Below are 27693 nucleotides of genomic sequence, written 5' to 3'. Positions count from 1 at the left end.
CTGTTCCTAGGAAGATTACATCCTGCGCACGGCTATTTTAACGGAAGAGACAAATGTAGAATATGGATTGTTACCCAAATTGTACATCATTCGTCTTAGTATTGTTAATCTTTCATACATATTTATTGTTCCTATTGACAGTCTCTCTGTTCCTATATATTGTTCAGTTTAATTTATCCCTATCTCCTCTTTAATATCGATTTATCGCTGTCGAAGCTACCAATTTGCAAGGTTGAGTCCTTGATCTGTTGCACCCCCTCTCTCCGGTCCCCCGATATCAACAAACCGCATTCTACCCACCCCATCACCGCATTGCTGCTCGTGAACCCCGGCCGGCTTGTGTTTCCCTGTGGATGTGCGATGGCGCGAATCGCACCAACAAACAACCCGCATGCGATTTTCTCCCCCACACGAAAGTCTCTCACTGTTTATCATGGACACTCACTGATAGCACGCACGACGTCGCCGTCGTTGGCTGGTTCGTCGGTGGGTTCCAACGCGACGCGAGGCGTCACCCGAGCAGGCCGTCGTCGGCCGTCGCATCGCCAACTCTGATGCTAGGCTAGCGCTAGAGAATACGCTGGAACTCAACGCTTCAGTGCTCGATGAGCATTGCATCAACTAAGGTGGCAGTTTTACCCTCTGCTTGATGTAGGTTGTTTAGTTTACATCAAGTTTTTGTGCAGAGTGTGTATTTTTTTGCAATCGCTTTTGGGTTTTGTGTTTTGAATTCTGGGCAGCTGCACTGCAGTGGGAAGAAGGCTTCTTTTGCGTCGGGCGGAAAATTCTGTACGTGAACGAGCAGTGGATTTAGGGTGAAGTTTTGGCGCCGGTGCCTGCAATTTCCTGTGGTTGATTTTTGAATGTAAGTGTTGAAATTCGCGTCAGCGAATTCGAAGATTGTTCGTGCAAAAATAAAAACGAAGTGATGAAAAGGTTTGCGTGTTTGTTTTGACACGTGCCCAGTAGGTGAAAATCGTTGTGAGTCAGTTCGAAATAAACGCCAAAAGAAAACAACAGCGACAATAAAAAGATTTAAAGGCAGTGATAATTTTGCCACGATGTGAGATGCTGGTCTGATAGTGAAACCATACTGGAGAAGCTGCTATTTAGCTCTGGCCATAAAGGCGTTTTGTTGGGGTGATTTTTTTTTTTGGCGCTGCAAAGATAATTAAGTGTTGTGATGATAACGATGGTGCCGGATGTTGTAGAGTAATTGAAATCGTAAAGGCTTGTGTTATTGATATACCAGTGGATGGCGAAGTCCTGGCATTCTGTGAAGAACCCTATAATGAATTGTTGATATGCGCGAAAAAAGTAATTAGCACAACAATAATGGCATTCAGCAGAAGCGCGGTGGGGTGATTCTTAGTTTCATTTCTCACTCTTTGTAGTAGTTGATTGTTTTACAATACACAAGGGGGTGGGGGGTTGAATTAATTGAATTCTATTGTCTACAATCGTTGGTATCTAACAGAATCATTTTCACGTTTATTGCATTCCCGGGAGGACACAGACGGGAGAAAATGGTACGGCTGGGTTTGCTGTAAATATGCGTCTGTTATGATGGGGTAGCTCAAAAGATAGATGTTGAAATAAATTACTCTCGACACTTATAACTTATTGAATAAAATTTCTGTTTTTGCCATTTGAATCATGTAGCGCCTCGAAAAATTAATTCGAATATTTTCATATGAAACATCGTTTATAAAGTGTGTAATGGTTGTATTGGAGCAGAAATAATAGTGGTACGGGATTTTTCATTTCTGTATGTTTCTGATTATTGAACAATACATACGAATAAAAAAACTGGTTCACAAAATCTTCAAAATGTAAGCACGAGTCCTGTCCTGAAGTTGCTGATTTTATTTTTGTGCGTATTTTGCATGACTGAGTTTACAATAAATTTAGTTGATTTTTTCTTTTAATCAATTAGTATTTATTTGACACGGCACAATACATATTTATGTTTTACGGAGCCAATTATTTCTAGTGTCTTACTTTATAAAGTATCTTATAAACTAAGAGCAAATTTTTTATCCTCGCTGCCGACTACGAGCTAAAATTAAATCTAATTGAATCATGTTAACATGTTGTTTCTGATCAATGGTTCTATGTTTTTGTTCGTTGGTGTTCAAGTAGCCATATGGTGTGTGTCACTGAGCCACGATATCACGGAAGGCCCCGGGTTCTCGGTCCTGACTTAGTTAATTTTTATTTTCTTATATATATCGCAAATTATTTCTTACACTAATTGAGGAGTTTCAGTATTCTACTGCTATAAGTTCAAATTTATTGATGATTGACAAACTCCTGTCACTCTATCTTTATTATTATTTCAGCATTTACTTATATCACCGCTTCAATGAACTTCAAATAGCTCTAACTATAGTCATCATAACTAAAATTGTTTAGCTATGTATTAGTTCTCAAAAGTATAAACAATATTTTGCTTTATTTTTGAGTGAGGTCACTCACAGCTTCTCCGATGCCCACAATTCGATTTTTTGTTCGGTCTTCTCGTCGTAAAAACCTTGTTTTCATGAATATCATATTTATTCCAACTTTTCCCGGTTGATAACGAAAGAAAGCATTCAATTTTCATTTGCGTTCTTTGCTGAGCTGGCGACCACGTGAAACTGGTTTCTTTAATGCCAAAGGAAAAAAATTCAATCACGCAAATCATCGTTCATTTGCGGATTGCGGTCTCCCTTTGTACTCGGGTTCAACCCCTAATCTGTCTAAGCCTGTGGTGATGAGAGATAATTTCTGCTCCGCATGCGGATCCGACCTGTCGGTAGGTATATAGAATATCGAAACACAACCGTATAATTCCCTGCTCTGGGCACGGTGGCATCCGTGGCTGACGTAACGAGTAAATTTATTCGCAAATGAAATTCACAAACCATCGCGAACACTCGGAGATTCTGCCTATATTGATTTCAAGCCTCGCGGCCAATTCGAGCCAGTTGTTTAGATTTATTCACCGCGTGATAAGCAGTGAATGCTAATTATGTTTACATCGTGGGATGCATGGAAACGTTGGCGGTTTCAAAGAAGGGCCCCTAAATTGTTTAGCAAATAGTCAGATAGTGGGACATGCCGACTGTAAACCTCATTCAGTTGCAAATAAACCCATCCTTATCGATTGAACGTTTATGACGTGTTTCATCGAGTCAATATAGTAACATGCCAAACCAACCGTCTAATGCCAGAACCAGATCAGTTCATCCGGATAAATGTTTCATTTATATTTTTGGGCTTCTCGCCGAAGGTACGCTTGCGGATTTACAATCAGCAGACCCGCGACGGCTCGATGAAAGCTCGTTTATATTTTTCACGCCGAAATCGGAGATTGGCTGTGGGAAAGTTGGTAAATCGATAAAAGAACATAAGGGCGTGCATCTGTAAGTGGAAGCAGGAAGAGAGAGAGAGAGAGAGAGAAAGAGTGAAGCCACCTTGAACTTTGTATTTGCAGGAAGGATCTCATGAAATAACCATCAAGCATGAAATTAAAATTTGCTTCTTCGGTTCGCATCAAGATGTGTGCTGTGCACCTTAACTAGCTCGATTTAGGATTTTATAGGCTCCTAAAGACAGTTATTTCCATATTTATGAAGTTGAAGTTCAACTACTAGTTAGGCATGGAACTAAAGTTTTATTCAACCAATTAGTTATAATCATTCCAAAGAATTCTAGTATAATTCTCGCGTGAGGTATGGAAGCTTTGCTGACAAGAATATAAACGATCGTAATTTTACTGTTCTTCTGTGCTGTTGGAAGTCGTTGTACCTTGCTGTTTTGGAGTCAACTCTTGCCTAAACCGGCAGATTTATTGAGGTTATAAATTTAGGCTACTGATGGGGCTGAATTTGAATAAATAGAATTTATATTCGCCAGGTACGGTTCGGCTTCGTGAACTATTTGCTCTATAGTCAGGATACATATCAAAAAGGGTTACTTTACAGGTAATCGCGGTGAAAGTTTGTTCTTGTTTCCAATTCTATACTATGAGATCTAAGTTGCAATTAGATTTGATTGAATGAGAATTACATTATTGCTTACACCGTAAAATATATTACAAAAATGTTTTTTTTTTTGCATCAGAAACTGACAATTGACTCGTCACCTAGAAGGTGTATAAAACAAAATTTGCACACACAAAATAAATTCCCAAGTTTCAGGATTTTATCCAACTGTCAGCAAACTTTCGGTGTGAAAATGGTAAGGCAACTCCGGTGTATTTGGGAGATTAAGATCCACTCCAAGTCCTTCGAGTAGTAGCATGATACCAAATCTGGCCAGGAGATCATTGGACCTAATGTGAGCTCTCAGGAGAGTAAGAAGCCGCTTGTGGAGGCACTCTTCCAAAGACACCTGTCCATTCATGGTGCTTGAGGTAATGAAAGGTGTACTCCGCATTTCGCTAGAACAAATCATTTCCAAATCGAAAACTTCTGGATGAACTTGGACATATTCTGTGTTCGGAGGTTCTCTGGAGCATCAAACAGGTTCTCTCTGGAACCTGTTTGAAGTCCGCCTTAACATGAGTCTCGTCGTGGTTTCGTCAGCCTTTAGTCGTATAACTTCCGGATATGATTTTGCGACCGTATTCTGTTTCTCGTCACGGTTTAGGGCTTTTTGAACTTTTGTGCAAAATTTTTGCTCAGATGCAAGTTTTTGGCCATCTTGGACGAATACGTTCGGTTTTCGGTTGAGAGCCGCAATATCGCACGCCCCTAACGGAACTAACTCACGCAGTGTCAGAAATGCACCATAAACTAGCTATAATAAAAATTTCAGTTAATTTTACCCAAGGGATCAAATGTCAGGACCATTTTAGTGTGTCTCCCCATGAACCCATTCATGCATACATTTTGAAAATGGTTTAGCGGTGTTTTGACCAATAAATATTTTAGGGATAACAGTAAAACTGGCCAGAGAAACACATGGTGGAATCTCTCAAGGAGGTATAATTTGCAACAATATTGACAGAAGGAACGAGGCTCGATATAGTGTTTTTCGAAATCGGTAAATGAGTAGTTGAGTATTTTTTATTTGTAATATGCCCTTTTTGTAGTAGCTGATATCATTGAAACATGGTATCACAAAAACTTTAATCTCTACTAAAAAACCGTTTTTGGATAAGTTGCAGAAAATGATTTATAGATTTGAAAAATTTTCCCATCGATAGCTACAACTTTATTCTATCTTTCTGGCAGAGCTTGAATACCGTTACGATAAAAATGTTCGTCTTTTGAACCAAGCCATTTTCGATGACTTCATATGAGCAGAAATGCTGATCAGCCAGATCATGTGCCATCGAACGAAACAAGTAATAATCGGACAGTGTACTATCTTGGGAATATGGCGGGTTAGGTAGGACTTCCCATTTGGGTGCTTCTATGTAAGTTTCAACGACTTTAGCAGTAAGAGAATGAATGTTGTCAGGCAGTGAAACCACTTTATAGCCTCTGCTCGTATTGTGGCCGTTTGACGAGTTTACATCCATCACCAAGCAAAATACCAATATCATTTAAAAATATTGTAAGAAAAAACGGTCCCAAGTTGCTTCCTTGAGGTACACTGCTCAAGTTAACAACGGTGTTGAGATACACGCTCCCGCTTTCACACGAAACGATTGATCACAAGGTATGAAAAAAATCTACTTCTATCACTTTCCCTATTTTATCACCCCAAACAGAATCAGGAGGATGATGTAGGGTGTTTCATCATGCCTAACCGCGATTTCAAATAAATGGTATAAACACAATTTGTTAAAATAAACTCGATTTTTTATTTTTACTTTCTATTTCACTCTTAGTGTGGTCCCCGTGGCTCTGTGGTTAGCGATGTCGGTCGGCTAGCTCTCCCACACGGTTGTGATATCGAGTTCGGTTCCCGATCGGGTCGAGGATTTTTTCGAGCTGGAAATTTTCTCGACTCAGCACTGGGGCACGGTGTATCGTTGTACTCATCCTACACATGCAAAATGTGCCAAAAAACAATATCGATAACGAAATCTCTCAACTAATCTAGTTAGTTGATCGAGGCCGCTATTAGCCCCAAGGCTAAGCGAACGAATTTTCGATCGAAGACTACTCATCAATTTTAGCACAGAATGATTAGCGATAATTTTGTTTAGCGATTAATTTTGTTTGTATGCCTTGGTAAGAGCCCAGAAAGTGTCGATTGGCCTTTCATCTGCTTTGGCACAAAATTAACTTCATTGGATTGGTACAAGGCCACCGTGTCCTTTGATTAGTGTTACCTTACCAGTCAGCCCCAGGCCGAACTGTCCTTTGCTGTTCGAAAAAGTCGTCTCCATTCGATCCGGTCCATGGCTGCAGCTCGCCAGCCATGTCGTCTGCGGAGGCCCTGCAGGTCGTCTTCCACTGGATCGAGCCACCTTGCTCGCTGCGCGCTCCGTCGCCTCGTTCCAGTCGGGTCGTTATCAAGAACCATTTTCACCGGGTTGTCGTCCGACATCCTAACGACATGCCCAGCCCACCGTAGTCTCCCGATTTTGCCGTTTGAACGATGAGTGGTTCTCCCAGCAGCTGATGCAACTCGTGGTTCATCCGCCTCCGCCATGATCTACCACAGATGGTTCGCAACACCTTTCGTTCGAAAACCCCAAGGGCGCGTTGGTCCTCCACAAGCATGGTCCAGATTTCGTGGCCGTAGAGGACTACCGGTCTGATCAGTGTTTTGTAGACGATTAACTTCGTGCGGCGGCGGATTTTATTCGAGCGGAGCGTCCTCCTGAGTTAAAAGTAGGTACGATATCCTGCCGTAAGGCGTCGACGAATTTCTTTGCTGGTGTCGTTGTCAGCAGTCACCAGTGAGCCCAGATACACGAACTCGTCTACCACCTCGAATTCATCACCGCTAATATGAATTCGTGGCAGGATGTTTACATTGTATTCTCTGGAACTTCTTCCTCTCATGTACTTGGTCTTCGATGCGTTTATGGCCAGTCCAATTCTTCCGGCTCCAACTGAGTAGTGTAAAAAAACAATATCGCACGCTAGCCTGGGGGGCTAATGCGGTCTCGATCAACTAGATTAGTTGAGAGAATACGTTATCGATATTGTTTTCGGCACATTTTGCATGTTGTAGGATAAGTACAGAGATACACCGTGCCCCACTGCTGAGTCGAGAAAATTTCCTGCTCGAAAAGACCCTCGACCTGATCGGGAATCGAACCCGACATCACAACCGTGTGGGAGAGCTAGCCGACCGACATCGCTAACCACAGAACCACGGGGACCACGTACCAACTGAGTAGTGTACTGATGCCAAATCTGGCCAAAACAGTACTGGGTCGTCATGTTTACGGATCATGGGAAGCAAACGCCGATTAAGACACTCTTGGACGGTTCGGAAAGCATGCTACATTTACATATGGCTTGCTAAATCATTTCACAAAACTTTTCGGCAGAAGCAGAAGTGTCGAACCGTGTTTCGTAGTCAAACTTGACACAAGTCTAATCGTTCATTATTACGCACACCGGTTTTCCACAAAGAAGTTTTTTTTTTGAGTTTTTAAATAGTTTATTTGACACGGCACAATACAATTTATGTTTAACTGAGCCAAGTACATTTTTTTTAAATTCTAAATTAGCAGGGAGAAGAGGGAGGCCTTTTCTTTATTCTCGCGGCCGACTACGAGCTAGTGGGGATTTAAGGTGAGAGGAGGGGAGTTACAATTTTGATTTTAACTATATTGAGTTATACGATTTATTTATTTGTACATGGCTAAGCAGTGATGTTCTATTTGAGCAGTTTGGACTGAGGTGTCTGCGTGAACATAAAGATGCCGAGTCTTTGTTTGAGTGTCTCCAGCTTAGTGAATCATCTTCTTTCAGCGTGTAGCGGGAATGAAGAGTTTCATATTTTAATACCAGCGTGTTTTATGAACACGTATAGCTGTGTCATGTACTGGAGGTCACCGCTTCCCAGAATGTCTCTAACGGGTACGTTCGGTTGTTTTCCTCGGGCCCGAAGGAAATCTATAAGCTCAGACCCAACACCACAGTATTCGGAAAACGACCAAACAACATGCTCGATGTCATGGTAGCCATCGCCACAAACGCAGTGATTACTGTCTACAAGCCCTATACAAAAGAGATGCGTGTTTAACGTATAGTGATTGGACATAAGTCTGGACATCACGCGAATGAAGTCCCGACCTACATCCAACCCCTTGAACCATGCTTTCGTCGATACCTTAGGAAAAATGGAATGTAGCCACCGTCCCAGTTCATCTGAGTTCCATGATGATTGCCAACTGTTGAGTGTTCTCTGACGCAAAATGCTATAAAATTCATCATAAGCAATTGGTCTTTCATAAATATCGCCATCAATAGCACCCACCTTAGCTAAAGCGTCAGCCTTTTCATTGCCCGGAATGGAACAATGAGAAGGGACCCACGCTAAGGTAACCTGGTAATTTTTATCTGTTGAAGCACTTAAAAACCGCCGTATTTTCCCCAGGAAATACGGGGTGTGCTTCACAGGCTTCATCGATCGCAGAGCCTCAATGGCACTGAGACTATCTGTGAAGATGAAGTAGTGGTCTATGGGTAGGGTTTCGATGATTCCAAGAGAGTACTGAATAGCAGCAAGTTCTGCGACGTACACGGAAGCAGGAGCATCGAGTTTGTAGGAGGCGGTAAAATTTTCGTGGAAAACACCAAAGCCAGTGGACTCATCTAGATTAGATCCGTCAGTGAAAAACCTTTTATCATAACTAACATGTTTAAACTTATTGGAAAAAATCTTAGGGATCTCTTGGGGTCGCAATTGATCCGGGATACCAGAAATGTCTTGTTTCATGGTGGTGTCGAAGAATATAGCATTATTAGAAGTAGCTAAAAGTGCGACATTGGAGGAATCGTATGAAGAAGGATTAATATCTTGAGCCATATAGTCAAAATATAAAGTCATAAATCTGGATTGAGATTGAAGGTCGACCAACCTCTCGAAATTTTCAATTACTAATGGGTTCATAACTGTGCATCGAATTAGCAACCGGTAAGAGAGATTCCAAAAACGATGTTTCAACGGAAGAATACCCGCTAGCACTTCAAGACTCATCGTATGGGTCGACTGCATGCAACCCAAGGCAATACGCAAACAACGATATTGTATTCTCTCTAATTTTATAATGTGCGTGTTCGCGGCGGAGCGAAAGCAGAAACAGCCGTACTCAAGAACTGACAATATCGTTGTTTGGTATAACCTTAGCAGGTCTCCTGGGTGAGCACCCCACCAAGTTCCGGTAATCGTACGAAGAAAATTAATCCTCTGTTGGCATTTTTGTGTCAGATACCTAATATGACAAGCCCAGGTGCATTAGGAGTCGAACCAGACCCCGAGATATTTAGCGACTAAAACCTGAGAGATCGTTTTACCCGTTAGTAGGAGCTGCAGCTGAGCTGGGTTATGCTTCCTAGAAAAAACGACCAGCTCAGTTTTCTCCGGAGAGAATTCGATACCCAGCTTAAGAGCCCATTCAGACAAATTGTCTAAGGTATCTTGCAATGGTCCTTGCAGATCGCTAGCCTTGCCACCAGTAATGGATACAACGCTATCGTCTGCAAGTTGCCTTAGCGTGCATGAATTTGCAAGACATTCATCGATGTCATTGACGTAAAAATTATATAAGAGAGGACTTAAACATGAGCCCTGGGGAAGGCCCATGTAACTAATTCGGGAAGTTGTCGAATCGCCATGTGAGAAATACATATGCTTTTCTGACAACAAATTGAGCAAAAAGTTATTCAAATTTGGTGAACGTCCCTGCCAATGAAGTTTCGCGCTTAAAACTTCTACAGAGACAGAGTCAAAAGCCCCCTTAATATCCATGAACGCAGAAGCCATTTGCTCTTTTCGAGCAAAGGCTAGTTGAATTTCAGTAGAAAGCAACGCTAGGCAATCGTTCATCCCTTTGCCCCGGCGAAAGCCAAATTGAGTATCTGAAAGTAACCCGTTTGTTTCGACCCATTTGTCTAACCGTAAGAGGATCATTTTCTCCATTAATTTCCGGAGGCAAGAGAGCATCGCAATCGGCCTATATGAATTGTGATCAGAGGCAGGTTTCCCGGGTTTCCGAATAGCAATGACTTTTACCTCCCTCCAGTCATGCGGAACAATATTTAGCTCAAGAAACTTGTTGAACAAATTCAACAAGCGTCTTTTTGCAGAGTCGGGTAGATTCTTCAACAGGTTGAATTTTATTCTATCTAACCCTGGAGCCTTATTGTTGCACGACAGGAGAGCCATTGAAAATTCCAACATCGAAAATGGAGGCTCTTCCGTAGTTACTAATAACGCGTCGCGAAAGGTTTTCTGTTCCGGTACAGAGTCCGGACAGACCTTTTTGGCAAAATCGAGTATCCAGCGATCTGAATACTCCTCACTCTCATTCGAAACGTCACGGTTCCGCATGCGCCTGGCGGTATCCCAAAGAGTGCTCATCGCTGTTTCCCTCGACAACGCGTTTACGAACCGCCGCCAGTACCCGCGTTTTTTCGCCTTTACTAAGCTCTTCATCTGCCTGCCCAGTGCCTCGTACTTTCGAAGCAGGTTGACAGTGCCGTACTCCCGGTAGTCCTTATACGCCGCGGACCTTCGCGCGTACAGCTCAGAGCACTCTTTGTCCCACCATTTGTTGGGAGGGCGTTGTCTAATCGTTACCCCGGGTATCGGTTTCGTCTGAGCTTGCGTCGCGGCGTCGATTATCAAGCCAGCTAAGAACGCGTATTCTTCCTCCGGAGGAAGTTCCTCGTGAGTCTCGATAGATTGCGCTATAATAGACTCATAACACTTCCAATCAATATTACGTGTAAGGTCGTAGGAAATATTGATTGGGTTCGGGGGAGTTGAACCATTAGCAATTGATATAACGATTGGAAGATGATCACTACCGTGGGGATCGTTGATTACTTTCCACCGGCAATCTAACGCTAGTGATGTCGAGCAAAGGGATAGGTCAAGCACGCTTTCACGTGCTGGAGGATTAGGTACACGTGTCGCTTCCCCAGTATTCAAAACTGTCATATTGAAGTCGTCGATCAAGTTACAGATTAAAGAAGATCGGTTGTCGTCGTACAGCGACCCCCATAGCGAACAGTGAGAATTAAAATCTCCCAATATCAAAAAAGGCGCGGGAAGCAACTCTGCTATATCAGTGAGATGCTTCTGTTCAATCCGCGCGGATGGAGGCATATATAACGAAACAAGGCATAGGTCTTTTCCGTTCATATTCGTTTGAATGGCAACGACTTCAATATTCGAGATCGAGGGGAGGTCGATTCGGAAGAAGGAATAGCACTTTTTAATCCCTAAAAGTACCCCTCCACCGTGTGAGTCTCGATCTCGACGAATAATGTTAAAATCGTGGAAATTGAGTTGATCGTTTGAATTGAGAAAGGTTTCACAGAGCGCAAATGCGTCACAATTGTATATATTTATTAAATGAGAAAATAGATCGAATTTGGGGATGATACTTCTGCAATTCCACTGTAATACAGTGATAAAATTCCTAACCTCTTTCGCCGTATTAGTCATCGAAAGATATGATAGCTGAAATGAGGGGCCAAGTTGCTGCTAGTTGCATCAAAAAGGTTTTCACTGTAGGAAGAAGGGCAAGAAGAATATTTTGTAGGGGATCTGGTATGTTGAATGTTTTAAATATCCAGTCCACAATATCAGAAAATTTTATGAACCCTGTTTCTTTTTTATCTTCTGATCGAGAAATGGGTGCACGAGGGGTTTTTGGTGCCCCAGGAAGCGGTGGGTACTCCTGGTTTGATTTAAAATTAAAACCGGGAGGTACTTGCTTCGGTTTTTCTTCACCGCTTCCTTTTTGTGTTGGCTTATTGGTCATTCCGCTAGGGGTTATCTTGCGACCTTTGCGAGAAAGATTAGGAGAGTTGATCATTCTCCTCTTCCTAGATCCTTCTGGCATGGCATAAGAACACCCTTCGACGGGATCGTCAGATGTACCCTCATCGGTTGGCAAAAAGGAAAAGATGTTTCCTGTCGAGGGTGGCTCAGCACTCTTCAGCATTTCTGCGAAAAAGCGCTTTGATCGTTCCTTGAGGGAACGTTTTATTTTTTCCTCGCGCTGTTTGTACGCGGGACACGCCGAAAGGTCATGCCGAGTTCCCTCGCAGTAAAGACACTTTTCAGTATCCTCACTGCAAGCGGTCTCAGCATGATTGCCTCCGCACTTGCTGCAGCGTGCCTTGTTGCAGCAGTAGGTGGCTGTATGACCTAACTGCTTGCAGTTTTGGCAATGCATGACCCGCGGTACGAACAGGCGTACAGGCAGACGAACCCTGTCCAAAGAGATGTAGTTCGGCAGTGCGGATCCGGCGAATGTTACACGGAAGGAATCCGAAGGGAAGAATTTCTTCTTCCCTTCTTCGATGGATACTGAATGCAATTGCTTGACATCCAGTATCTTTACATCTTGAATCAGGGGGTTTTTGAAGCAGCCAACCGCGTGACGCAAAATGTCATCGACCGTGGGGCTTCCTTCAACCACACCGTCGATCTCCACGTCCTTGGCAGGGATGTACACGCGGTACTCTCTCGTGAAGAGCTCGTAGCTAGCAATTGCGTTTGCTTGCTTCAAGCTACTCACAACAACTCGCAGTTTGTTCGGTCTAACCTTTGTAATTTCGGTTACGTCCGAAAACTGTTTTGCCAGGTCCTTGCCGATTTGAATTATATTTAGAGGCTTCTTTATGGGCCTGAAGTAAACTACGAACGGACCTTTCGAAGCATCTGGGTAAGCTTTCACCCGTGTTGCCGGTACCCTTGGTACGGGGCTAGGTAGCGGGGAAGGTAGAGGGGAATTGATGGGGGAGATCTCAATCTCTTCCCCAGTTGTTTCCACATCCAGGAATAGTTGCACCTGCATGTCGTCCATTTTGCGGGAGCGTTACGCTCTACCGCACACAAACGATAAATATTCGAATGTGGGGGGGGGGGGGGTCAAGTAGTTGCTATTAAATTTTAAAAACAATTTTTCAAACTACAATGGATCAAAATAAAAAAAAGGCAGTAATACTAATACTAATAACAATAGTAATAATAATAATAATAATAATAATAATAATAATAATAATAATAATAATAATAATAATAATAATAATAATAATAATAATAATAATAATAATAATAATAATAATAATAATAATAATAATAATAATAATAATAATAATAATAATAATAATAATAATAATAATAATAATAATAATAATAATAATAATAATAATAATAATAATAATAATAATAATAATAATAATAATAATAATAATAATAATAATAATAATAATAATAATAATAATAATAATAATAATAATAATAATAATAATAATAATAATAATAATAATAATAATAATAATAATAATAATAATAATAATAATAATAATAATAATAATAATAATAATAATAATAATAATAATAATAATAATAATAATAATAATAATAATAATAATAATAATAATAATAATAATAATAATAATAATAATAATAATAATAATAATAATAATAATAATAATAATAATAATAATAATAATAATAATAATAATAATAATAATAATAATAATAATAATAATAATAATAATAATAATAATAATAATAATAATAATAATAATAATAATAATAATAATAATAATAATAATAATAATAATAATAATAATAATAGTAATATTAATTATAATAATAACAATAATAATAATACTATTAATAATAATGATAAAAATTCTAAAGTGAATACTTCACCGAACGTCTAAGTCACGACCTCACGGCTGATAGTAGGATTAATCGGACGTCTCCGTAGAACAAACAATGACGATCCAGCTTCGTGTTGTGACACAGTGGCCGTATCCTACACGCGACCTTGTAGATGCCACTTGTAGTTGACTTCCACTCGCTCGATCGTATGGTGGTCCGTGCTGCTAGCGGGGTAACAGCGGTGCGGGAGAATTATTCTTGCTGATATATCAGCTGCGTATCGGATCACTGGCGGGGTAGCCTGCCCCTACCAGTGTGCAGAAGATGTTTCGCCGATAAACTACCGGCTATTGTTATCGCGCAGCACAAGAACAAATCGACAAAAAAACACCCGTACGATAACTCGTGTATTGTTATTTTGCAAACTCTAACGGAGATGAACAATTTGCGTCTAATCGAGACGAAAGCAAAACAACGAATGACACAAAGCAGTTGATCGTACAACTTTCGCACTCTTGTTTTGACTCCGTTTTGGCTTTTTCTGCTTCTAATCATTGTCTTTAGACCTAATCTTACCTTGGCACAATAGGCGATACTGAGAGGTGACCCTACTTTTTTGGCTTCATCCCGAACTGAGGCACTCTTCTTACTGGTGTAAGCACGTAAGACTCTCCGATCCAAAGTTCCGTTTACCGGACCTGGGTTCCACCCAGATCTCGGCTTGTCCTGCAAACTGCAATCTCAAACTTCCGAAGCGCATTTCGAATCCAAAGCCTACACCTTCCATTTTCGCCGATCGACTCAGTTAAACGTCAGGGATAGTTAGTATTTGTGCACGATCATTTTTCATTTTCCGGGAAAATGCTTTGTCTAAATGTCATGCTGACTGAACAAACAAGGGCATTTCAAAATCGTGCTTAGACATAATGAAACACCCTATAAATCGGGTGATTACTGTAAAACAAGATACATATTTCAATTCGAAGAAGAAGTTGGTTGCGCACCTAATACACTAAGGTCGCTTTTTACGCAGTTTTTTAACGTGGGTTTTTTTACGCGGATTCCGGAATTTACGCGGTTTTTTTTCACGCGGCACGTATCCCCCACGAAAAAGCGACTTTAGTGTACATTTTATGTTTTTCTTAATGTAAATTATATGTTTTGAGTGCAAATAACGATTTTTCATGTAAGGTACACCATTAGGTACACCTAATTCAAATCAGAAATACTCTGAGTGCACATATTGCTAAGAGTAGTCGATTTGAGATGTTTCATGTACATTTTTTTTACATTATTTTTTGTTGTTGGAAATTTAACTCTCACTTTTAAAACTTGAATATTTACAACCAGGGTTGATATTTGTTGACACTCTTGAGTGAAAGTGAAAAAAAGCATCCATAAACGTTATTTTTTTACAATCCTTTCAGAGTTCTCCCTTCCCGTTTTTTGCACGGAAGTGAACTGTCAAAACACCTCATTATATTTCGTGCGATGAAAGCAAGACAACAAAATCAGTTTATCAGTCAACGAAGATTGTCAAGGCATCGGTCAGTGTCAGTGAAAAAGTGTTTCGGTGAGGTTCATTTTGGTTGAGTGGACTGTTTGTTTTTCTTTTCCGCTTTGAAGTGAAGATCATTTGGTAGGATTTGTCGTCAAATTTGATTCCGTAACAGTAAACGATGCGCGCGATCTATTTTATCTGAGTATAACAGCACGTTACTAGGACGAAAATCTAGTGTATCTGAAAGAGCGCTGTGATCATTGGTAGTGAAAATTGAAAATTATTGCTGTAATTTTTGAAGAATTTTGCTGGGGAAAATGACTTTCATCAGCACTGTTTACAACGCGAGAAACTATACACGTACAATCAACATAGGCCTATGTTGAAAAAATTAAATTGAACGTCTTGTATAAAAATCTAATAAACGACTACATTTGAGGATGTGTTTGCTGTACAATAGAGCAGCACGGGATCATCCATAAATTATGTAAGCGTTTGATGTGAAGAAGAGAAGTACCAAAATTTTTTTACCAATGGTTACGAAAGTGGAGAGGGGGAATTCGACTAAATCTTACATAAGATTAAAAAATTAAATAAAGAGCAAAAACATACAAAACTAGAATATTTTATTCAACAGTTAAATAATATTTCGCTGAGATCCTAACAGTTGAACTCCCAACTGTTTAGTGTACAATTGCGGGGCTAGTGCTACGATCCTACTAACACTAACAGTCTCTCTCGAGCCGAGACTCAAACCTACGACGACGGCCAGTATCGTACCTCGAGACCGACTTGAATAAATCATTTCTTTTTCAAAAAATAAATATATTTTAACCAATTTTTTTTTTCTTGTAAAGAAATTCTTACATAAAATTTGAGATTGGTGAGAAGAAAAGCCCTTCTGTAATTTGTGAATAACCCCTAAGCATTGAAGGAAAAAGCATACACACACACACGAACGGATAATAATATAATCATGTCACTACTTTGATAGCAATATTGCTAATAATAGAAGTACGGAACACAGCAGACATCTGCGCGTCATCACAATAGAGGAATATTTCTGGTCATAGTGATTAGTCCAGTGTTTATTTAAAATGTGTTTATTTAACTGTATGTGTTTATTTAACAGTACATTTGAACTTTTACGAAACTTTACTCAGTTTTCCAAGCTTAAGGTCACTTTACCCTAAATTCATTTCATTTATTAAATTGTTGAGAAGTTTTAAACTTGTTTAATCATATTTGGATGAAATTTCATAAAAAAATTGTTCCGGGCCAAAGCACATATCTTTCATGGTGTCAAAAAGAATCAGAATTTTCTTCGAATATTCGTTCTCGTACACGTCTTGATTGATAGCCGAGTCACTGGGTGGGAACCATGATTTAAACAAGAAAAACGAAGTTCTTTTTTGTCGATTACTTTGGCCGGTCCTCCGTTACCTTCCTGACAAATTATTCAGAGGTTTGCAGGAAATTTTACACAGTCGAGTTTTTGCATTTTCTTGGTCATGATTTTTGTGCAATTCAGTTAGAACTGTAGAATGCGCTTGCTCAATGCTTCTTGTTTCGACGCCATTTTGAATAGAACTAAGCATGCATAAATATCAAAATACTGACATGAAGAGGAGAGAGAGAGCAAGAGCTGTGTTTGTTTTGAAGTAAAGAAACCTCAAAAAAATTCAAAATATTTCTTTTAGAATCGAGCTTTTGGTTATCATCGAAAGTCACCATTTTTATTATAATTCGGGGCTTTATTGAGAAAAAATAGTTACATTCTTATTTGTGAAAATCTTGGCCATATACGTCGAAAAACTGCTCTTTTTTCATGCTATCTAGGAATGAACCTAATTTATGGTCTCTTCCATTCCAAAGAACGAATGTGTTGGTCACCCAGCCCATGCGTCGTTAATCGGAAGAGATGGTGTTGGATTAAGCGATGTCAGAACACAGCGGGTGAGGTAGGACACGTCCTATTCCAGTGTTCCCAGGTACGTTGTTGACGATGTAAGGGGTAATTCACAAATTATGTAAGGGTTTAGGGGGAGAGAAGTGGTTTCCAGCATTCTCACGAATGCTTACGAGGGAGAGCGGAGGATTCGAGAAAATCTTACGTAATATTGAAAAATAAAAACTTACAGAACTAAAAAACAAAATTAGTTGAATTATTTCTCGCTGAGATTTTGATAGTGGAACTTTGGGAATTTTAAGTTTTATTAACTTTAAGGTGAAACGGGATTTTGGCCTTTTCCTATACAATTTTGAGGATAGAGTTCTTTTTACTTTTGTAGTTTGAGCGTAAAAAATTCGGCTTCCACTAAATAAACAGCGCTCAAATTGCCACTTCAGGCATGCAACAGTTGTGAAAACCATTGATCAAAGTTTCATGTACGTAGTCTTCATAAATCAAGAAATAATTAGATTGCAAAATTCGAGTTGATCGCGACCACGTCCCGTTTCACCTTAACATGATATTGACTGAACTGACTGTTTTGTTTTAATTTTTCACGAATACGCCATATGTATAAAATTGTAACTTCTTCATAAACAACTTTTTCCTGGAAAAGTAAATCTTACATAACATTTATGTAGGGGAAGGAGGTAATGCGAAATGTTACTAAGCCTTATTAGGGTGGGTGGGGGTGTGGTCTAAATGTTAGAAAACAATCCTTACGTAATTTGTGGATGACGCCTAAGCAATATATGGTCGAGCGTTGTCATGCAGAAGAATCACTTTTTCGTGTCTTTTCTTGTATTCTTCTGACGCTTGCTTCAAACGCATTTCTTATTGTCAGTAAAGATCTCCTGTAATGGTTTTAACTTCACTTCTGCGTCCACGATTTTTTTTTCGCAATTTAAGTCGGTTTCTACCTTCTATATCGAAATTGCCATTCAATCATTCGACGTGCCTCTGCTGCAGATTTTTTCGAATTGAAGCGAATATCAAAACTTCCCGCAAATGACGCTCAATCAGCTTGAAGTAAAAAAAAAGGCCAATCGAAAATTGACAACCCGGACGAACACATGAGATTCGCATGGATTCCCTAGGATTCCTCACATTGGAATCGTGAATCGTCCTGGAGAAGGAATCCTGAAAAGGAATCCTCATGACTGCCCAGTCTATGCGGTTAGGGTTCTTGAATGAGAATCGTGTAATGAGAATCCGTCGGATTCCCTAGGATTCCTCACATAGAAATCGTGAAGCATCCTTGATGAGGAATTCTGAAAAAGGAATCCTCAGGAATGCCCTGTCTATGGTGCTAGGATTCTTGAATGAGAATCGTGTAATAAGAATCCATCGGATTCCCTAGGATTCCTCACATAAAAATCGTGGAGCATCTTTAATGAGGAATTCTGAAAAAGGAATCCTGCCCTGTCTATGGGATTCTTGAATGAGAATCGTGTTGGGAGAATTTTTAGGATACGAAACCTTTCACTTCAACCGTTATGTGCTCGACGGGGTTCTTGGGCACCCCAAATTATAGTACTCGCAACTTTTGCAATTATCATTCTATACTTGATTTGCTACCTGTAGCACCAAAAGATTCAGTAACTTATCCACTTTCAAATCCGTAGAGTCCGCGATAAAGAATCCTGCGAAAGAATCCTCAGGATTCCCTAGGATTCCTCACATTGAAATCCTTGAAAAAGAATCCTCAGAAATGCCCTGTATATGGAACTAGGATTCTTAAATGAGAATCGTAAAAAGAGAATCCATCGGATTCGAAAGCTTTCGCTTTGAAGGATTCTCGGAATTGGAAACGCCTGGACGAACACGAGAACGTGTTATGAGAATTTTTCGGATACGAAACCTTTTCCTTTAACCGCTTTGTGCTCGACGGGGTTCCCGGGTACCGACAAATTAAAATTCTTGTATCTTTTGCATTTTTCATCAGATTTCGATGGTTTTAATACCAGAAGATTCAGTACTTTTCTACTTTCAAATTAGCACCAGCGGTGTCCCGAATAAGTTCTCTCTTTTTTTGAAAGTCCGATTTTCCGGAAACTGAGGAACTTCAGAAATATTTGAACAAAATCTAACAACTGTGCAACTCCCTAAAAAAAGGGAAAATTTTGTTAACTATTTTTGATTCGGCTGAAACTTTGCATAGAAGTTTATATGGAAAAAAGATGGCATTTTGCGTTTTTTTTGCAACGCGACTTATTTTGAGAAGCTATTTAAAAATGCTATGTAATGAAGGTTACAAATTATTACAAATATTTTAGAGCAAAGTTGTACATAACTATTTTGTCTTTCCAAAAAAAATATTCACTCTGAAATTTTTTTGTTGTTTTAAGGAAAAAGTTAAAAGACGAATTAAAAAAATATTCATCTGATAGAGCTCAAAATAATCTAAATGGCCTAATACCACAGAATATAGATATTTTCGGAATCTGGGTGTTGCCCAGAGACCGAAAACTAACTCCAGACACCATGTTGGATTCCAAAATGGCGACTTCCGGTTTCTGAGAAACAATAAAAAGTTGTCGAATAACACCCAATATGGGTACTTCCGGAATCAGAATGATGCCCAGAGACTAGAAAACGACCCCGAAAACATTGCGAAAGGCTTGAAAAGTTGTTTTATAGAAAACGGAAGTAGCCATCTTGCTATTCAAATTGACATCAGGGGTCGTTTTACAGTCTTTGGACCAATATTGGATGGTATTTGACCTTGTTCTATTTAATTGTTTTTATGGTCACTAGAAGTGCCAGTGGAATCTATTCCGGAAGGACCAAAATACCCAAAACCATACAAATGGCCTGTTAAATTGAATTGAAAATTTTATGTATTTTGAACCAATAATTGTTAGATTTTGTCCAAATACTCATGAAATTTCTCAGTTTTCGGAATAATGGATTCCCGGGAATGAGAGAATTCTTGGGCACCGCTGACGCTAATTTGAAAGTAGATAGGTTACTGGATCTTTTTGTGCCATCGAAATCAAATGAAAATCACAACAAATATAAGAATTTCGAGCACAAAACGGTTAAAGTCAAAGGTTTCGTATCCGAAGAATTCTCATAACACGATTTTCACTCAAGAATCCCAGTCCCATATACAGGGCATTCTTGAGAATTCTTTCGTCAGGATTCCTTATTGCGGACGCTTTACGATTCCAATGTGGGGAATCCAAGGGAATCTATGCGAAACCTATAGGTGCGATTAACGTATTTATGAGTTTATTCTAACCGGGACGTCAGTCATGTCGAATAGCCTATCCTCGTTAGAGTCAGTTGTTCAAATTTGTAATTCTGTTCGCATATTCAAAGAAGTTTGTTCGCGTTCTAATAGGTTGAAACAATTTCTGCTTGATGCTAGAATGCTCCATGTACAGTCGCAGTGTTCACTTTACTTTAGTGATACCTATATATATTTGATTTTTGGTTTTTCTGTATCATATCATTTAAGGTTCAGATCAGAGGAAGCCAAAAAAGGGGAATCTAGGCTGAAATATAATAGATTAGATATTGAGAATATGCAATGTTTCCATTTAATTCTACTAGTACTACAAAAAATCGAATACCGCTGAAATGAATCTTTTTAAGAGAGAAATTTTCATTTGTTTACAATCAGTTACACGATTGTTTGGTCAATATCAATTCCAGACATAGATTTTGTATACTTCTAAAGTAGAATTACCAAGTTACAGGATTAAATTAGGAAGTAGAACACTCAGAAAGAAATAACTAACTTTCTTAGAAACGCAATTTGATCCAAAACGGGAGCAAGTTTACCGTCTCTAGTGATGAGTATAATATTCTTTATGGAGTTGGTTAGATTCTTCAATTTCATCTGGAAAAGAGATAGACACATTACGACACGTTTTTCTCAGACTTATGCAATACACTCAGTTTTTTTTACGCTGGGAATACGTACCTCGTAAAAAACACGTTAAATACACGGAAATCAAATCTGCGTCGAAAAACCGCGGTAATCCGGAATCCCGCGTAAGAAACATGGTTGATTCGAAAATGCGCCTAAAAATACGCGTTCATTCAAAATACCGCGTAAAAAAAATCCTCGTAAAAAACCGCGTAAAAATATTCTGTCCGGATCGCAGAGACGATTTCTCTCACGATTCTGTCGCCGAGTCGCCGAGATTCCTAAATTTGGATTCTTGAGGTTTTCCATAAGCGATTCGAACAGATTCTGTCCGTATCGCAGAAACGATTCCTTTCACGATTCATTTGGATTCTGTAGGATTCTTGAGAAGGTTTTCCATATGCGATTCCTATAGATTCTGTACGAATCGCAGAAACGATTCCTTTCACGATTCCGTCACCGAGTTATAGGAATCCTGGGAATTCTTACTCAAGATTCTCAGTGTGTTAGTTAGGGAAGTATGATGATTTGCATCTGTGGACTGATGTAGGGGTTCCCAAATCGTACTCTGAGGAGCTTTTGCAAGTGATTTGAGACGTGTAGATTCAAAAAACCACCTCAAACAACATTTTTTTTTTTTCGCCAGCTTGTTTCTTAGTGAATCATCTGTAGTACAGTTGAAGTGTAACCAAACTATGTTCAGTTCAGTGAATTTTAGGCAATTTCACCCAAATCGCTTATCAATGTCAGGATCAGTGGCGATAAAAGTCATTTTCCCCAGCAAAATTCTTCGAAAATACCAGCCAATCATTTTCAATTTTCACTTCCAATGATCGCAGCACTCTTTCAGATACACTAGATTTTCGTCCTAGTAACGTGCTGTTATACTCAGATAAAATAGATCGCGCGCATCGTTCACGGTTACGGAATAAAATTTGACGACAAATCCAACCAAATGATCTTCACTTCAAAGCGAAAAAGAAAAACAAACAGCTCACTCAACCAAAATGAACCTCACCGAAACACTTTTTCACTGACACTGACAATCTTCGTTAACTGATAAACTGATTTTGTTGTCTTGCTTCCATCGCATGAAATATAATGAGGTGTTTTGACAGTTCACTTCCATGCAAAAAGCGGGAAGGGAGAACTCTGAAAGGATTGTAAAAAAATAACGTTTATGGATGCTTTTTGAAGTAGAATACTTCTCTCAGGAAGTTCGGCTACATTGGGATGTGAAATGATAATCTAAAACTGAAAAAAGTGAGAAATATGTCCAATTTCAAAAGCTAATAAATCGGTTAGTTTTCGATGGATTTCCTTCGTTTTTGCAGCAATCGATTAGAAAATCTTCTAAGATTCCTACCAAATGCATGAAATTGCAATTTTATCATTCGAACTATTGTACTATTGAAAATTCTTAAGCCTTGTCAAAACACAAAATTTGACCTCTGATTGGTCGTTATACTGCGCTTTCCCAAGCACGGTCGGCAGAGTTATGGACCTAGTAAATTGGGAATGCATCATTTGGCCTATATAAGATCAGATAATAAACAGACAATTCATCGGATATTACATTGAACAACTGAAATTTGAGGAACACAAATGAATATTTGAAGAGTTAATATTTTCTCGTTTTGCGCTATAATCCAAAGTTAATTATCTTCATCTACATGCATACTCTGACTATTATTACGTGTTTGCGTCGCTTAGTGTTTGGCTACGGTCATGCAGAACGCAAATAACGGCGCGATGCGATTCGGCAAGACGAAATCTGTTGAAATGTATAGCTCTACTTCGCCTTAGAAAGAGCTGTACATTTCACCACGGTAAGGCGAATCGCGCCGTCATTCGCGTTCTGCATAATCGTAGCCTTTGTTCCGTTCCCGTTTAATGATGTCGTATTAAATGTGCATATTACAAATCGGCAGCACTTCAACTTCTCATTTGCACAAAATTTAAAAATATTCAATGAACTTCTTTCAAAATATCAATCAAAAAGAAATTACAATACTGCCAATGAACAGTCAACGTTATTTACTGGAAAAAATGACTGACACGCAAGTAGCCGGGTTATCTTTCTTGTAAAAGTACACTAAGGTCGCTTTTTACGCGGTTTTTTTACGCGGGTTTTTTTACGCGGCTTTTTTACGCGGATTCCGGAATTTACGCGGTTTTTTTACACGGATTCCGGAATTTACGCGTTTTTTTTTACGCGGATTCCGGAATTTACGCGGTTTTTTTTACGCGGATTCCGGAATTTACGCGGTATTTGTTTTTTTTTACGGTTTTTTTTACGCGGTTTTTTTTACGCGGATTCCGGAATTTACGCGGTTTTTTTTTACGCGGATTCCGGAATTTACGCGGTATTTGTTTTTTGCCCGGATCTCGGTTTCCCTTCACTCGAAATGCAAAATTAACGATGGTTTTTTTCTACGGGGATTCCGGAATTTACGCGGTTTTTTTTACGCGGATTCCGGAATTTACGCGGTTTTTTTTATGCGGATTCCGGGATTTACGCGGTTTTTTTTACGCGGATTCCGGAATTTACGCGGTTTTTTTTATGCGGATTCCGGGATTTACGCGGTTTTTTTTACGCGGATTCCGGAATTTACGCGGTTTTTTTTACGCGGATTCCGGAATTTACGCGGTTTTTTTTATGCGGATTCCGGGATTTACGCGGTTTTTTTTTACGCGGATTCCGGAATTTACGCGGTTTTTTTTATGCGGATTCCGGGATTTACGCGGTTTTTTTTACGCGGATTCCGGAATTTACGCGGTTTTTTTACGCGGCACGTATCCCCCGCGTAAAAAGCGACTTTACTGTATTCTACTTCAACCTTGCGGTCGTGGCTTTGCATACAACCTTCTTGTGATTTTTTTCACTTTCACTCAAGAGTGTCAACAAATATCAACCCTGATCAGGATACAATATCTAAATAGAAATGTATGCATCAACCAATATTTATTCTGGGGTTCTAAAAACCAATTTAGGCTCGGTGAAATGTTTCGAGCAGCACTCTATGTAGGTGGAACGACATTCTCTGCTCTTATGTCATTCCACATCCATATTGAATTGTATTCCACAAACCATCTTGGAATAATCCGTCGCAAAACAAAAAAGCCATTTCGATCGGTAAAAGTAAAATCAATTTTATGACCTATTGTTTAGCGATACCAACAGACCTAATGTAGTGGCTGGTTTTATTTTACTGCCCTTTAAATTCGTACGACGAAGAAATAAAAAATCAAAACAAAATTTCCGGAAGACCACTTCAGCTTTTGGCCAAGCGGTCGATGTTGCTGCGGCTGAGCTCACTGCTGTGTCCAGATTGGATTGACATAAAAGAGTGCCCACTTTGAGTAGGTACCCACTTGTTGCGAATGCGCTGCCTATCGGTCATCATCGCCTGGACATGTTAGGTATAATCCCCTATTGACATGCGTGATTACTCTGTGTATTTAGTATCAACAAGCCAGATTCGCTATCAAGTAACGAGCTCAAATTTGAATTATTTTATCATTTGAATAGTGAACCTCCGACCGGTTTTCTGAGTGGAAGCGACTCACTTCCTACGAATAACACGGAAACTTATTCATCACGGAGAGGATGGTTCTTAGGAACCAAAACCGTCGAGTATTTTATTGTCTGTCAAAACAAACACTGAATAACGGATTGAATTACATGAACATGATTATCTTACGATTTAAATCTGGCGTTGGTCGTCTCCTCCGATCGAAACCAGATGAATCGAACTCTATGTTAGTGTGCCATTGCTACGCGAAACAACCTCTCCAATAACTCAATTATAGCTGATACGATCGTTTAAGTCTCATTCGCTCCCCCTCGAGTCTACGCGGCTGACTGTTTGGATAGACTAATTAACTTCGTGGAATGTCAAACGACAGTCACGTCACGTCAGTTCACAGAGTTGTTGATAATTTGTCTGTTTGTACAGCGGAGTGATGCTATTGAGCTTGTAGGCATGTGATTTATTGGAGGCAGCTCAAAGCAGCGACTCTCTCGTATTACTTTATTGGCTATAAAGTCATTGTGTTTACTGCCTAGATGTGTTCTATTGCTGTTTTATGGGGGAATTTATTTCGGCTTAGGTAAGTGGCGTTCATGATGAAGGGGGAACTTGCATCATCAGAATTGGATTATTTATCCAAGTTTAATTGATTCTATCGCTAACTAAGCTAACACGATGATTTTGGGGTGAAATTGTACAGTCCACCAGCCAGTTGAGATTACGTGGCGTCTAGACGCCACTTCCAAGGTCAGCCATTTGTTGACTATTTTAGGAAAACTGAACGCCACCTAAACGCTGCCGCTATACTTTTCTACCCATGTCAATCAGTTGGCTGTTGGTGATTAATTCTAATTTGCTGACTATTGGAAGACGAACGCTTTGTCGTCAGCGCTTTGTTCGTGTCAAACTTCGTCCGGCACGCGAACCTAAAACTGGATAATTAAATGGCTGTGCTAAAAGACAATTACGATATTTTGATAAAAAGTTGAACGTTTGTAACCACTTGATCATATTTTGATCAATTATTATAACTGTTTTATGCCCCGGTGTTTTTTTTGCCAAAAGAGTATAAGACCGTTGTTATCCCGACATTTTGTTTATCATAATCTGTTAAGAGTTGCTGGCAATAATGAAAAATGAATGTCATAACCAAGTGGTTCAGGAACGAACCGTAATTAAAATAGTTCAATTCAGCATTCCTCATAATTTATTATGAAGGAACGAATTGCCGGATGCAAACTACCACTCATAGTTATTATGTTGTTAATATAACCAAAGCCCTGGGTTGTACCTTTTCGACCAAAAGTCCCTCAGTCTATTTGCGGTTATCTACAGTTTTTTTTTCTCTTTCGTTTTATGCATTCCATCGTGTGCCGACATGGTTTTCTGCCAACTTTTTCAATCAACCTGACAAACTATTATCTTTCTGGAATTCACTAACTGTCTTACGTATCTACAGTTGATTTAATGACCATGTCTGCTTGTTTGTTTCCTGAAAAATTTCAAACATACATGCCAAATTTCTGTAGCAAACCACACGAGACAGGCGGCAGTTTGTAAGGATCCTTTTTTATTCTATTCTCCCTTTAGTTTACATGCAATGCACCAAACCGAAAACACTGCCAGCCGGCCGCTATTTATTCCCTCATGCGGTGGCACTTTTGGCACGTTTTGGCCAGACGAGTTGAACTCTTGTGGGCTTACAACATATTCCCTAGATAGTTCCCCGACTGAAAACAGGCTGTATGAGAGCAGGATGTCTCTTCATAATTTCCGACTTTATGCACATACGGGAGGCAGTTTTGCTCCCAAAGCAGATTTTACGTTATTAGTACCACCGTACTTGAGTAAGTCGGAAAGCAGTTCGCCGCGGGCAACCAACTATGAAGCATCATTGCTGGCGTGGATTATTCTCAAGAATTATTCGAGAGGCAACTCGGCACATTTATATTATGTTCGGAAGGATGCAGCCTTACGTAGTTGGAAAATTCTTAAAAGTATAACAGCATCTTAAGAACAAAACGCAAGGAGGTAAAACTGTTTATAAAGACTGTAAATTAGCTTAAAGCCATAGAACCAGGGTGCACTTGTGTAACCGTGGCAGCGTAATAATGGCGGTATTAGAAATGCTTGATTTTTCACTCCTCTGAAACCAAAACAGAGCTGGTTGAGTATGGGTTCGCTGGTGGCGCAGATTGTTCGCGTGGTGAAATTATACGTACCTACATATGGCCATAACTTTTCACACTTCCCGTCGTAAGGTTAGAGTACTAAACGTAATTAGCCGATTCGATTTCTACTTCAGCGCTGGGAATCGAAGCAAACCGTGAACGCAAGCGGACGTGGAAAGGGGTTTTCTCGCAGAAAGCTCACTTTCAGACTTAGAATATTGAAGTTTATAGAAGGCTTGTTGTGCTCAAGTGAAGAAAAAACCGTTTTTGTTTGTAAGTTAAGCAGGTATTAGACGAAGCAAATATTTGCTATTTTTGGTACGGATTTTATTTTGTGCAAATAAAATTCGAACCAAAAATAGCAAATATTTGCTTCGTGTAATGTCCGCTTCAGATTCCACTGCGAAAGAACGCGTTGTAATCATTAAAGATTTAGCAGAAAAGAGGCAGTGATAAGAATCGGAATCGGGTGGTGCGAGTTGCTCAAGCGTTAGTGGTGACAGTGAACAAGGCAGTATAAAAAAAGAACTGTGGCGATGGAATTTCTCTGCGTGTTGCAATATTATATTCATCTTGAGTTTACTGTTTGATCAACTGTTTTCTAATCAGAATGTTTATTATGACTGCTGTTCAAACACAATACCCAGTAACCTATTCAATGAATTTGCACCTTCAATAAACTATTTCATCAATGGTTTTGTGATATGAACTTCATCTACTGAAGTAAAATTAAGACAGTGTTTTTCAAGTGCAAAGTTAACTATGAAGTATTTCTTACAAGACTGTGATAAGTACATTTATAATCAAAGAATTTTCAGAAAGGGGTCAAATCCGTACCGCTGAAGTAGCTTCAAAGTGTCTGAGATAATAATATTAAGATTTTCTGAAACAATAACAGCGAAAAG

At 39.4% G+C, this 27693-nt stretch overlaps 1 protein-coding gene across 9 annotated transcripts in view; it reads left to right on the top strand.

Moving 5' to 3' along the window:
• The first annotated feature begins 604 nt into the window (after positions 1-604).
• The window catches only part of LOC129721273 (uncharacterized), a 79297-nt gene continuing 52208 nt past the window's right edge, over positions 605-27693 (top strand). For 2 of the 9 annotated variants that reach the window (XM_055673652.1, XM_055673651.1), the window contains exon 1: positions 605-865. The gene's annotated coding sequence lies outside the window, so the exon portion shown is untranslated. Of the gene's footprint in view, positions 966-999; positions 1141-1211; positions 1318-26918; positions 27062-27693 lie in introns of those variants that run through there. The other 7 variants (XM_055673653.1, XM_055673657.1, XM_055673658.1 and 4 more) reach the window with 7 other exon arrangements.

Source organism: Wyeomyia smithii, chromosome 2, assembly GCF_029784165.1.
Source record: "Wyeomyia smithii strain HCP4-BCI-WySm-NY-G18 chromosome 2, ASM2978416v1, whole genome shotgun sequence".
Classification (NCBI taxonomy): Eukaryota; Metazoa; Arthropoda; class Insecta; order Diptera; family Culicidae; genus Wyeomyia; species Wyeomyia smithii.
The sequence above is the reverse complement of the archived record's forward strand: the minus strand, read 5'-3'. Positions and strand labels throughout refer to the sequence as shown.